This window comes from Vicia villosa, unplaced genomic scaffold, assembly GCF_029867415.1.
Source record: "Vicia villosa cultivar HV-30 ecotype Madison, WI unplaced genomic scaffold, Vvil1.0 ctg.000634F_1_1, whole genome shotgun sequence".
Taxonomy (NCBI): Eukaryota; Viridiplantae; Streptophyta; class Magnoliopsida; order Fabales; family Fabaceae; genus Vicia; species Vicia villosa.
In genome coordinates this window covers 363,351-375,756 of record NW_026705285.1, presented here as the reverse complement: position 1 = coordinate 375,756, position 12,406 = coordinate 363,351, and the positions used below count along the sequence as shown (strand labels likewise).

The 12,406-nt window shown below is 33.1% G+C and overlaps 2 long non-coding RNA genes across 2 annotated transcripts; both read left to right on the top strand.

The window, feature by feature from the left end:
- Positions 1-3,144: 3,144 nt before the first annotated feature.
- On the top strand, positions 3,145-3,721 carry LOC131630004 (uncharacterized). The gene is made up of 3 exons (XR_009292181.1): positions 3,145-3,276; positions 3,373-3,419; positions 3,517-3,721. It is a non-coding gene; the product is annotated as an uncharacterized LOC131630004 (long non-coding RNA).
- A 57-nt stretch (positions 3,722-3,778) lies between these two features.
- Positions 3,779-5,153, top strand: LOC131630008 (uncharacterized). Its single transcript, XR_009292182.1, has 4 exons — positions 3,779-4,042; positions 4,120-4,543; positions 4,698-4,870; positions 5,022-5,153. It is a non-coding gene; the product is annotated as an uncharacterized LOC131630008 (long non-coding RNA).
- The last annotated feature ends 7,253 nt before the right edge of the window (positions 5,154-12,406 follow it).

Here is a 12,406-nt window from a genome sequence, read left to right as displayed (position 1 = left end):
TAAGGTATCTCCATGTCAATTATCAAGCTTCAATCCCAAGGATTTCTCACCCAATGGCTCAGACGATCAATAGTCGACTATGTTGACCTAAAAGTCAATTATAGTCAAAATACAGTCAAACTTCAAAACTTTTGGTCGACATCAAGTATTTGAGGTTATATCCATCATTTGATCAAAGGTTGGTTTTTGGACTAATAGGCCTAAAATTTGTATTTAAAACACATCCATGACATATATAAGGGCCTATATATCCATCCCCACCCTTTCATGATTTTATTTTATATTTATATGGATTTTTATTCATTTAAATACTAAATAAATTAAGGAAAATATTAAAATAAATTGATTAAATTGCATGGACCTTGTTTTAATCCTATAAAGGCCCATACAACATCATAAAATAGTGAAAATTTCGTTTGCATGGTCCATGGGGAAGAATTTCCAAATTTAGAAGGAAATAAAGATAAATTTTTCAATCAAATTTCCAACTCATCAATCACTCAATATCCAAGCCCATGTTTAACCCTAATCTAACTTGCTATATATTCTGAGCATTGCAGTCAACCAGGGGTTTTTGGAGGGTGGAGAAAGGTAGGGTTACAAGGTTGAAAAAGATTAAAATAAAGGTGCAATTTCGTGGTCCACATTGAAGCTCCTTCCAGCAAATTTGGAGAGTTTTTTCGTGTCGCTGAGGGCTTCTGGATCTTGGCGCAACAACCACCTAAGCTTGCAGCCACTCCATACCTCGCCATTCATCTTCACCGGAGGGGCTTGATTGGAATGGATCGGACGCATCACATGTGAGGTTTAGAACCGGAGCCTGGATTTGCCATGTTTAGGCACAAAGGTCTTCACGTTCGTTTTTCTAGTGGCAGGGCCTTTCACTCAAAAATAACGCCGCCATCGAATTCACAGCCTCCCAATTAGTGAATCTGGTTTGTTTTGCTGTTCGTTTCGATCGTTTTCGCAGGTGGTGAAGATTCTCCTCACCAGAGAAGATGACCGGACCGCGCCGGTCCGGTGGTCCCAGGGTTGTGGATGCACGCATGGCCCTTTGACCTTCCCTTATTGGCCAGTCAGCCAATATCCGTTCTCTCTCCATGCGTGGCAGAGATGCGTTGGCTGGTCAAACTTCAAGGACTCTCTCTCCGTTTCTCATTGGATATACGCGTTGGTGGTGGGCCCATGCGACTGTTGGTTTGAATTCCCCATTTGAACGTTTTCTTTAGTATATACTTTTTGTGTTGTTTATTGAATCACTGGAAAACGTAGCATAGCTGGCAGGGAGTAAAAGATTGGGACCCCAAGGGCTTGGGTTTGATCCCCAGGTTCCTATATACATTTTTATGAATAAACATGTTCTTGATCCAGCGCATAACGCCTTCATAAGGCCTACGGTGCACCTCAGGTATGAACCATAGTATCTCCCTCAGCTCAGATCCAACGCTTCTGAAAAAGAGGTGCATACTATAGATCTACAGAACTGCCACACAGGAATAAATCCAGGTTTTATTTATATTTTTATTATTTACCCATTATTATTTAATTTAGATTATATGTTAACTAATATTGTTTAGTTTAATTAATATAATTAGGATTAGATAAATTAGGATTAGGCTCATGACTAGGGTTAGGATTTTTCCCGATTATTTCGATTATATCGATTTAATTTATTTAATTAGTTTTAACTATTAAATCACAAAAAACCCTAGAAAGGTTATCAATGCATTAGGGTTTGCCCAATCCCACGGCCCATTTGGCAAAGACAAATCCTTAATCAATTTTCTCCTCGATCCGACTATATCTATTAGTCGCATTGGCGAGAAATAAATTTTGTCTAATTAATTTATTTACTAATGCTAATTTAATTAATTCTTGGCTAATTCTCTCCTCGATATCCTGTCATACCCCAAAATTTACCCGCTTTAATTTCTAACAGTCAAATTATTTCTAAACCTGGGTTTCATAATTTTTTAGTTTATTCATACTGACGTTTAACATTAATTTATTTTGTTTAAAAATAAGTAACAACTACTTTAAATTATTTGTTTTTTTATAAATAAGTTTGCCCGTACATATGTTGATTTGTTTTAATTTTATGTAAACTTTTATTAACTTTAGATGTTATCACATTTAATTAGAAATTCTTTTTTTTCGGAAGAAGTTAACAATCTTTAAATTGGTGTATCTGGCGAGGGTGTATATTTAAATAGGGGTGTGGTAACTGTTGGGAGTAAGTAAATAGAGATTATGTATTTGGGCCCAAATCTTAGTTTTAGTCTTCAAAAATTTCTTCTATCTTCTTAGTAGTCGACCAAGTCAATTACTATAAGTTTTTTTAAAATCTGATTTAAATTGTTAATCAAATCATAGATAATAATATTTCTAAAGGAGTTCTTTGGCAAGTGAGACATGTGGCACTCTCTGGTGCTTTGTTACACTTTATCAAATTTTCTAAACATTCTATTAATGGAAAGTTATTCTCAATTCAATTAATATTATTATTTTTTATTCAATTAATTATTTTATTAAATGAATAAATGCATTTGTCTTAATGAGTGAGAAGCTGAAACATCATTTTTTCTTTCAAGGGTTACACGATAAACATGAATATTTGGGGAAGAGCAAATAAATTGATAAGAAAGTGAAACGCTCGAGGTATCGTATCTCAATACAAATTCAAAACTCCAAACGCTTTCACTCCAACTTCAATTTCATCATGTTCGGAAACAACACATGCAGCGGCGGCGCTCCATTTTCTCTCTCAGTCGTGTTCTCTGCCGTCTCAACCTCGCGTCCATTACAAACCCGACGGCCGAAGAACTCATACGAGTTCTCTTCTCCGACGAACTCTCGGTCTCAATATCTTCTTCTCCTCTTTTCAATTTCTAATTCGTTGTTTGTTGGTTTGATGATGATGGTGATACGGAATCGGTGATTTGTGTTGTTGTATTGTGTGTTTCTGTCCAAGCTTGATTCGGTGAAAGTGCAATGATGATGATAGGTAATGTTTGTTTTAGGGTTAGATCTGTGTATTTGTTCATCTCCATGGTTGTTTTCATAAATCTAATTAGTTTATTGTTATGTTTGAGGGTTTATTTCTGATTGTTATTCTTTTGTTACTTATGGTTAATGTTTGTTTCAGGTTTAGATCTGTGTATTTGTTCATCTCCACGACTGTTTTTATAAATCAAATTATTTCATCCCTTTTCTCTGCTATATATTGAATCAAATTAAGGCTACATCATATAGGATTTCATCTCAGTAGCCAGAAAGGTTTGTGAATGGTAAAATTAAATTATGTGGTTTTTGACATTTGATAAAGGGTTTGGGTTTGTGGTTGATTTGATGATTTGGAGGTTTGTTTTTCAGGATTTAGACTTGATCGGGTTTTACCGCTGACTTTTGAATCTAACAGGGTATGACCGAGTTTTTCTTATCTAAATATGATCATTTGAAATTTGAATTCGGTGTATTGTTTTCTCTTTTAATTCTTATGTTTGCTGATATTTGCAGAGGATGAAGTGAAAGAAAGAGCAAAAAGAGATGCAGCTGCTAGCAAATGAAGGGAATACTCATGGAAAAGTGATTGGAACCGGCACTGTGTTTGAATTTTTGAATTTGTGCATACAAATATATGGTGATATCGGTTTTTAAATGCACTAAATTGAATTAGATGTATGTACATACCTTTGTTTTTCTCTAATTTGGCTTGAACTGGATTTTGTGTGTGTGTGTAGGATTGTGTATGAAGTGATGACTTCTTATTGTATTGGAAGAGAATTTTAATTGTGACATGGATAAGCAGTGACTTGGTTCTGAAATTGCATATGTGCTATGACTGTTTTGGGTTGTATAATTATGCAGTATCGAAGATACACTATTGAGGAAATAGAAGAAGCGACAAAATATTTTTCCAACTCACTGAAGTTGGTGAAGTATGTTATGGACCAGTCTATAGGGCTGAATTAGTTCTCACTGCATTTGCAATAAAAGTGTTGCAACCCTGTGCAGCTCAAGGATGGTTGCAATTTCAACCAAGGTATGCAAATTATTGAATTAAATTAAATATTATTTAAATGAATCAATTAATTATTATTTGACATTTGATTCATGTAGATTGAAGTTGTGATAAGCATAAGGCATCCAAACATGGTTCTTCTATTTGAAACGTGTCCGGGGTTCGGTTGCTTACCGTATGAGCACATGAGTAATGGAATGTTGACGTGCTATCTAGATTTAGACATTAGCATATAGGGCAATATAAATTCTTTTTCAGGGTTTTCATGTGTTCCATATAAATATTTGAAACACTATATTTCTAGGTGGATGCAGAAAGTGTGTACTGAACTTTTATGTTTGTTGCATTTTAATAATGATTAAAGCTGAGAAAATAATTTAGCAGCAAAGTTGAGTCAACAATTGCAGCAATGCGAGGGCTTTCGGCTACTACAGCTAGCAATCAACCACAACTTACTACTTTGTTTTAACTGGCTGCTCATGAAGCTAAAAAATCAAGTACTCAGGGTTGCATTTAACAGTGGTGAGTGTTGGCTGCCATCGGTGGTTTTTTAAATCACTTCATGTATCTTGATTTATGTAAATCTATTCTCGCGTGCTTGGTTTGAAGTTTTTCAAATTTATTTTTTAATGACATACTCATGGATCATAATATGTTGTTTGCTATTCCTTTCTAGATTTTATTCTACTGCAGATCGATAGGGTGCCCACAACATCAGTGGCCCGTGAACCAGAGGCTTTTCACTATGGATATCATGTACTATAGGTAATGTTGTAGATATTGGAAACACATTGGGCTAGATGCATTGGATTTATCAAAGCCATTGAACTGCCACTTTTGCCGCCGCTGGTAAAGTAAAATCAACCAGAACCACCAATAACATGTTGCAATAATTTTTTATTCGAAAAAGCTTAAGATATAGTTGTTTACCAATATACTTATTGAACGTGTGGTATGCGGTAGAGTATCAGTACTCAAGTGGTCTTTTTGTAAAATGCAGAAAAAGTCAGTTGAACGGAAAGTAGTGCTTGGAAACAATTGGACCTGGTTGTTGCAACTGGTGGTGATGGAACTCTTCCGCTGGCCCGCCATTTAATGGATGGCAAAATTCCTGTCCTTTGATTGAACTCAGATCCTACTTGGATTGATGAGGATTATGATATACATGTAGTATTTGTTTAAATATTGATATATTGGCTTCTGAATTTAGACATTTTGTTTGAATTAATGAATTTATATCTTATTTGTAATAGGTGGAAAAATTAAGTGGTGAGTTTTGATGCTTCTAGAAGTACCGATCATCTTTCTGCTGCAACTATTGAAAACTTCGAACCAATATTCTTTCAGTTTTGATTCCATGGAGTAGCTAAAACTATTTATGTTTTATGATGCTTTAGTTCTTTCGTTTATGTACAACTTAATGAATTAATATCTTTACTATTATAGATTATATTCTTTGGAATAAGATTATGAAATTTTATATTTGCATCATTCTTTTTTGCCATTGATTTGTGCCATTGATTTGTGCTTTGGTTTGGGGATTAATAGTAGTTACCTTTTTTTGTTGTTTAATGTGGAGACACCACCTCTCATTTTATTAATTTCAGAGACACTGCCCTTGAAAGTGTCAAGCAGCTGATAATGAGTTTAGAAATAAAGCTTGACTCACTTACTGCTTAGCACCATAAAGAGAAAGAGAAACAGAGACTATGCCTTTAAAATGTAGAAGAAACATGGAGAAGTAATACACACTGATAGCGGGTTAAAAGTTGTTTAAGATTTCAATTTCTTTGATATGAATTTAACATTAAAATGCTAACTTAGATTGAACTTTGCAGTCAGATACAAGACAATGAAGGTCGAAAATGATGCAGCTGCTGCAGAAGATATGCAAAAGAATTTGCAAGATCTTAAACAGAGATTTAGAATATTGAAGGTAATGTGTAAATTGTTAAACTTGTGCTTGGACTTGATTTATGCTTCTGTTAGTGTTTTTGCCCATCTTTTTTATTTGGCCGCTAAGTATGTAGAATATTGAAGGTAATGTGTAAATTGTTAAACTTGTGCTTGGACTTAATTTATGCTTCTGTTAGTGTTTTTGCCCATCTTTTTTATTTGGTCGCTAAGTAATTCATCATATGTTGTTTTGATGACTTTTTTTTATCAACATTGATATATTATTTTGTAGACATTGATTGAAGAAGAACCATAAAAATATCATACTCACTTCATCAATATATCAAGAAAGGGATAGAAGCTGACGGAAATCACGGAATTGAGGAACCTTACAAGAAGGTTCATGCTGCTATTTGTGTAGAATGAAAAAGTCTGGGAAGCAGCCACAAAGGAACACAAGAGATATATGATTTTGATGTTTGTTACTAATCTATTGATGATATGAAAATTCATTTGAATTAGTGGCAGCATATGTGCCATGTTTTCGTGATTATTATATAATGAATATATTTATTTTATTTTGTTTACTTGCTTATTTTATTTCGTTTAGGTACTGAAGAAGTTCACTTATGAAATTTTTATTAGAAAAAGGCGGTAGGTTGGCAGCCATGACTAGAAGTAATGGCAAAACAGTTTTGCATTTTACTGCCAGAAGTTATGAGTTGTTGTGACTTCTATACTATCAGCTTTTTTAATTCTATTAATTTTTTTATAAAAAGACTTTTGACAGTTGTGACATCAATTTATGCATAATTTATAGGTCTGATGATATTGTCCATCAATTCATTACATAGGTCTACTATATTATCTTTTATATGTATTGAATGAAATTTATTTATTTATTTTCTTCTTAAAATATAAGTTACTAAGATTATTTGAAATGAATTTGGTTTAAATTCTGTATTTGTTAATATATTATATGTTTAATACCATTATTAAATGATTTAAGTATTAAAAATATTAGATTTATAGTAAAAATATTGGAGTTATAAATAGTATGATTTTCTTTTTAATATTTCACAAAAGCTAAATTTAGAAGTAAAAAATAATAAAGTTGGATCATTTGGTTTATAGAAAGAAATCATTAAATAGAGTTGGATTATTTAGTTTCTATAAAGAAATTATTAAATGAAGGAATTCCAAGTAGAATTGATTCTATAATTTTATATATTTTTTTTAATTCTATATTTTTATTTATTTCTTTTTCATTTGATTTAGTTTTGTTAATAAATTGTAATTATTAAAAAAATAAACATAATAGATGTGTATTTGGTCTTTTGTTTTCTTTTAAAAAAAATAACCAAACATTTTTGAAATTATATCAAATTGTTTTTTAGTTATAACAATCAAATATTTAATTTAACACGTTTGAATTATGTTTTGCTATTTTTCTTTCGTCTTTTAATTTAACACGTCTGAATTATGTCTTGCTATTTTTCTTTTGTCTTTTAACTCATGTAAATACTAATTTTTTATAGCATTAATATTTTTATGATAATTAATCATTAATATAATTTTAAAAATATTTGCTTACTATAAATTTTATATTAGTTCCATAAATTTTAAATAAATAATAATAAATAATAAATTTCAATTTTAAGTATTTTTTAAATATTCTAAAACATTTAACCCGTGCCTCGCACGGGTCTAAATACTAGATGTTATTATTAATATCAATAATTTTAAGTAACCATTAATACTATTTATCTTCTAACAAACTTTAACTTTAAATTTATTATTATTATAATTTTCTTTTTTGAGTATTATGTTTAGTTTTAATAGTTTTTTAGAACTTTATATTAAAAAATATTAAGGTGTGATTCATTGTTATTATTGGTAATTGTTAGATGGTCATTATATTTATTAAGAAAATCACAAACCAATTTGTAAATCAAGAAACATAAACGCACGGTTCTTATCCTCATCAGCAAAACAATCACTGATTTTATTCCTAATCTTTTTCAAAGTTCCATAATCAAATCAAATTCAGATCTCATTTCAATTTGCAATTACAAGTTTTAATCCAAAAATAGTATAAACACATTATTCTTTCCAAAAGTTCCAAATTAAAGAGGAAATTATATGTTTCTTTTTCGCAGCCATTAAAAGTCAATTTTCTTTCAAAGTTGAACATAATTTGTTATAAATCAAGCACAAAATCATTCACATAAGGAGAAAATCTCAATTTACAATTAAGACAATCAATCAAATTGTAATGGGCTCACCCTAATTTTACATTATAAAGAGGGAGGAGAAATTGATTAAAGAGGGGAACAGTAGTTTCAACGGAAAAAGCTCTCAGCACCGCCGCTCAACCTTCCCAAACGCGACCGCCGCACAAGAGGGATCCGCCGCCGCCAGAATCCGCGTGAAGCCGCCGTCCGTTCTCCTCCGCGTGAAACACCGCCCTTTCATTCGGTAACTTTTTGTCAATTTTCTTCTGCGATTTTTTTGTAATGCTATATTGAAATTATTTGCACTTGTTGTCTCTAAGAAGGAGTATTCGATTTGCATGTATGGGTATTTGGAAATTTATAAGCTGAGAGAGGGAGAGGTCGTTTTTAGAAGGAAGAAGAAGAGAAATTTATTTTCTCTCTCCGTGTAGGTGTATTTGGTTTCATTGTTTTTTTTCTTTTTTATTATTATTTTTTCAAAATTTCACATGCCATCACATATGTAGTTAGTTTTGTTTAAATTGAAAAGGTAAAAGAAAAATTAAAATTATGGTAACGTGAAACAACATGAAGGATGTCATGCTTATGCTTTCTCTTTTAATTATTTTTCTTTACATTTTGATTAATTTTTTTTTTCTTTTCTTTTTCAATTGTTTATTTTGGTAGGGTTTAATATGATTTTATTTTATTAGTATTATTCTAAATTAGTTGTTAAGATTAACTTAGTAAATAGTTAGTTTATTAATAAAAGTTGATTTAATTAGTTTTAATTAAGTTTTTTTTAAGTTTCTATAGACTTTAATTCTAATTAAATCCAATAATAAAATACATTTATTTTTGCTAAATGTTTTTAACCAAATCTATTGGTTATGATGATTAGCATACTCAATTCGTTATCAATTCGTTATCGTGTAATAATCAAACCTATTGATTATGAGGGATAACGATAAATTAATACAAAATCTAAAATACATTCAACTTGCTGCCCGCGACGATCGAATCTATCGGTCAGAGTAACCAGCAATGCCCCATTAATCCGTTAACTATAATGATCAAACCTATTGATCATCGCAACTAACGGTGACATATTAAATCAGGGTTGTACGTCCAAACATTCAAAACACACTATGAAGGATAGAAAAACACTTAGAAAGGGGGGGTTTGAATAAGTGTAGCTTTAAAAACTTGACAGATAAAAATAAATTGCACAGTTATTTTTATCCTGGTTCGTTGTTAACTAAACTACTCCAGTCCACCCCCGCAGAGATGATTTACCTCAACTGAGGATTTAATCCACTAATCGCACGGATTACAATGGTTCTCCACTTAGTCAGCAACTAAGTCTTCCAGAGTCTTCTGATCACACACTGATCACTCCAGGAACAACTGCTTAGATACCCTCTAAGACTTTTCTAGAGTATACTGATCCACACGATCACTCTAGTTACAACTGCTTAGATAACCTCTAAGACTTCCTAGAGTATTCTGATCCACACGATCACTCTAGTTCCTTACAACTTAATGTAATCAATTCTAAGAGTATTACAATTGCTTCTTAAAAGCGATAATCACAAACTGTGATATTTCTCTTAACGTTTAAGCTTAATCTCACTAATATATTACAACAGCAATGTAGTGAGCTTTGATGAAGATGAAGATTCTGAGCTTTGAATTTGAACAGAGTTTCAGCAAGTTAATTTGAATTGTTTTGTTCAGGATCGTTAACCTTGCTTCTCATCAGAACTTCATATTTATAGGCGTTTGGAGAAGATGACCGTTGAGTGCATTTAATGCTTTGCGTGTTCCGTACAGCATCGCATTTAATGTTATACGCTTTTGTCAACTACCTCGAGCCTTGTTCACGCTGTGTCTACTGACGTAGCCTTTAGTAGCTTTTAACGTTCCTTTTGTCAGTCAGCGTAGCTTGCCACTTGTACTTCCTTCTGATCTGATGTTTGTGAATACAACGTTTGAATATCATCAGAGTCAAACAGCTTGGTGCATAGCATCTTCTGATCTTCTGACCTTGAAGTGCTTCTGAGCGTGATACCATCAGAACTTCAGTGCTTCTGTTCTCTTGTTCTTCTGATGCTTCCATAGACCCATGTTCTGATTCTGCTTCGACCATCTTCTGATGTCTTGCCAGACCATGTTCTGATGTTGCATGCTGAACCATTTGAGACAAAGCTTCTGAGCGCTGAATTATGCGTACTCTTTATATATTTCCTGAAAAGGAAATTGCATTGGATTAGAGTACCATATTATCCTAAGCAAAATTCATATTATTGTTATCATCAAAACTAAGATAATTGATCAGAACAAATCTTGTTCTAACAATCTCCCCCTTTTTGATGATGACAAAAACATATATAAATGATATGAATTTGCGATCAGAAAGAGCAGACGGCAAAAGACAAATTACACAGCTATAGCATAAGCATATGAATATGTCTCCCCCTGAGATTAACAATCTCCCCCTGAGATAAATAATCTCCCCCTGAAATAAATACTCGAAGAACTTTAATAAAAGACTTCCCTGATTATTTCGGTAGAGACGATCATATAAGCTTCTGTCTTTAGAGAATTCATAGCTTCTGACTTCTGCTTCCATTGGACAGCTTCAGAACTAGAATTTCTTTAGATCCCTAGAACACTCACAGCTTCTGATTCCTGCTTCCATCTAGGACAGCTTCAGAACTTGAATTTCTTTGATCTTTAGAACATTCACAGCTTCTGATTTCTGCTTCCATCTAGGACAGCTTCAGAACTTGAGTTTTCTGGATCTTTAGAACATTCACAGCTTCTGACTTCTGCTTCCATCTAGGACAGCTTCAGAACTTGAGTTTTCTGGATCTTTAGAACATTCACAGCTTCTGATTTCTGCTTCCCTCGGATAGCTTCAGAGCTTTTAATTTCTACCAACATCACTTCATGCTAGATTTGTATCAGAACATTGTTGAATGTACCAGAGCATCATCTGAGCATCTCTACATCCTGAAATGTTTCAGAACAAAAACTAAACGACAAAAGTCAGCATGAACGAGTCAGAACATAAAATGTATATTAGAACACATGATATGTATCAGAGCCATATAGGCTAAAATAATGTATCAGAGCAAATAGAATTTTGTCAGATCAAATAGACAAATATGGATCAAATTCTATTATCAGTGCTTCTGATTCCTGAAGCTTGACAGCACTCAGCTTGCTTCAGTTTCCATGGTTTTGCTTCTGTGTTTGCTTTGAAGATTCTCTTCACTTCTTTATACCTGCAAAACACTTAAACCATATAGAACTTGCAGTTCTTGTTAGTAAATGTGTGGGAGCTTTACCCAGCAACTGATAGATTAATCAAATCATTTATCATTTATTTTCTCCCCCTTTTTGTCATAACATCAAAAAGAATAGTTCAAAAGATTCAGATGAATAAAACGACAAAATAAAATCACTGGAATGTAAATCAAGGAAACTTTTTATTGATAATCAAAAAATATTACATGAGAAGATGTTTAACAAGCAGATGCAACAAGGAAAGAAAAACTACTAAGACCAAATCCTAAGACCCTAGCTAAGACAAAGTCTATGCCAGCATGCCATGAAGGAGTGAAACGCCTCATTGACTGCTTCTTGGGCTTCCAGGCGAGGGGTCAGGGAGACTTGGTTCTGATGCAGATCTTCCACAATCTTTATCAGAGACAACATTCTCAGCGGGTGAAGATGAAGAGATTTCTTCGGAATGGGTTGAGGGAGAGGAAAGGTTAGATGAAGAGGAAGTTGAGTCTAGAAGGAAACACGATGAGGAAGAAGATGGAGATGATGGAGGGCTTTCACCAGGGGGTTGAAACACACGTCTAGAATAGTTTCCAGATAACATTGCTTCGAATGGATTCACCTTGAGAGGGTCATAGGTGATCTTTATCTTTTTGGGTTTGGAGGGAGATGTTTCAACAGCTTTCCTCTTTTTGTTTTGATCTTTTCCATGGTTTCCTGGGCTTGATGAAGAGTTCATGATGGATTTGCAGATAATGAATAGCTAGGGTTTGATATGAATGCAAAAAGATAGAGTGAATAGAGAAAATATGAGAGGGAAGGAGAAGTGTTTGAAGAATATAAAGAAAAACTGAAAGAGAGTAAATGATGAAAAGCATTTAATGTTACGTGACGTGAGGAGAGATAATAAAGACAAATGAGGTGACTAGCACAGTTACCTATGGTCGGCGTCCCTTCAACTGCACGCGCGCTTATCCATGAATAG